Raw genomic sequence first — 2,262 nt, 5'->3', positions numbered from 1 at the left:
CAGGCAGGAGGAGGATAGGACTGACTGTTCAAAACACCGTCAACATGTTATTATGGCCGTTGGTTTGTTTGTTTGTTGTTTGTTTGTTAGTCAGTCATTGGTTGGGACCTTGGTGAGGTAATAAAACAGTAGTTCAGTAAGTAGTAGTAGTTAGTTAGTAGTAGTTAGTTAGTAGTAGTCCTGAACTAGTGGAAGATTTAAGGACAGAAGTGATAGAGGGGGAAACCTCTCTACACACAGGAGACCGTGTGTGTGTTTGTGTGTGTGTGTGTGTGTGTGTGTGTGTGTTGTGTGTGTGTGTGTGTGTGTGTGTGTGTGTGTGTGTGTGTGTGTGTGTGTGTGTGTTGGTTGGATCCAGGATGGCGTGATGGGGTGGATGGCGTGATGGGGTGGATGAATGGGGGATGATTAAAGAGGGGTGGGTATTTACAGGATGACACAGCAGTTACTCTCCTCTGTCTTTCTCTCTGTTTCTCTGACCTGAGGAGGAACACAACAACCACACGTTCAGGACTGGTCAACACATGGTCAGGACAGGTCAACACATGGTCAGGACACGGTCAACACATGGTCAGGACATGGTCAACACATGGTCAGGAACCAGACGGTCAACACAGGTGCAGGACATGGTCAACACAGGGTCAGGACATGGTCAACACATGGTCAGGACACGACGGTCAACACATGGTCGGACATGGGCAACACATGGTCAGACAATGGTCAACACAGGGGCAGGACATGGTCAACACATGGTCAGGACATGGTCAACACATGGTCAGGACACGGTCAACACATGGTCAGGACATGGTCAACACATGGTCAGGACACGGTCAAACACAGGGTCAGGACATGGCAACACAGGGTCAGGACACAGTAACAGCAACACAGTAACAGCAACACAGCAACAGCAACACAGCAACACAGTAACAATACATTTCAAAAAGTCATGTAATTACATGTCATTTTACATTCTCAACACGGTGCTACTGACAGAGAATCTTCTTGCTAAAAGTATATCATCGGCATACGTCTATCTAAATAACTAAATGTACTCTTCCTGGTACATCCGTACAGGAACAGGAACTAGTATGCATTATATTGTAAACAATACTAATGGTGATGTAATGTCTTCCTGGTACATCCTTACAGGAACAGGAACAGGAACTAGTATGCATTATATTGTAGTCAATACTAATGGTGATGCAAAGCACAGGCCTAAATGTTATTCCATTGTGTGACTCACTGGCATTCATAAAGGAAAGTAATTGTAACTTACATTTAAATCAGAGTAAAGACACCATTTCTGAGTATGTTTAGGCGTTGTAGAGAAGAGGGAGAGAGGAGAGGGAAGAGAGGAGAGAGGGAATAGAGAAGAGAGGGAATAGAGAAGAGAGGGAATAGAGAAGAGGGAGAGAGGAGAGGGAAGAGAGGAMAGAGGGAATAGAGAAGAGGGAGAGAGGAGAGGGAAGAGAGGAGAGGGAGAGGAGKGAGAGTAGAGGGAAGAGAGGGAGAGAGGCAGGGGAGTCTGGACACCATATGTGAATCCTAAACTAACCCACACACGCAGATGTGATACAGGACCCGTGAGGAGTTCTGGCCCAGGGCCTTCGAGTGATAGCTACAGTATCTTTGAGCTCATTAAGGTGTAAGATGTCAGATTCCCACCAGAGTCCCTCTTCAGAGAGCTGTAAGCACCAGACACACACACTGTGGTCTAGTCCAGTAGAATGTCATTTTAATTACTACACGATGTAGGCGACAGCTTTGTGAGGTGTCACAAATGCAATTTTTTTTTGGTCCAGTTACCGTTTTGCTCCAGGGACGTCCCCGAGACGATTTGAAGACATTCTCAGAACGTTGTGTGTTGGTCCCCGAGAGGTTTTTGTCTAAATCAAAATGTTTTCACGTGTCGTTTCCTGGTATCACGTGTCGTTTCCTGGTATCACGTGTCGTTTCCTGGTGTCACGTGTCGTTTCCTGGTATCACGTGTCGTTTCCTGGTGTCACGTGTCGTTTCCTGGTGTCACGTGTCGTTTCCTGGTATCACGTGTTCGTTTCCTGGTGTCACGTGTCGTTTCCTGGTATCACGTGTCGTTTCCTGGTATCACGTGTCGTTTCCTGGTGTCACGTGTCGTTTCCTGGTATTACGTGTCGTTTCCTGGTATCACGTGTCGTTTCCTGGTATCACGTGTCGTTTCCTGGTATCACGTGTCGTTTCCTGGTTTCACGTGTCGTTTCCTGGTTTCACGTGTCGTTTCCTGGT

Source organism: Salvelinus sp. IW2-2015, unplaced genomic scaffold (genome assembly GCF_002910315.2).
Source record: "Salvelinus sp. IW2-2015 unplaced genomic scaffold, ASM291031v2 Un_scaffold2260, whole genome shotgun sequence".
Classification (NCBI taxonomy): domain Eukaryota; kingdom Metazoa; phylum Chordata; class Actinopteri; order Salmoniformes; family Salmonidae; genus Salvelinus; species Salvelinus sp. IW2-2015.
The sequence above is the reverse complement of the archived record's forward strand: the minus strand, read 5'-3'. Positions refer to the sequence as shown.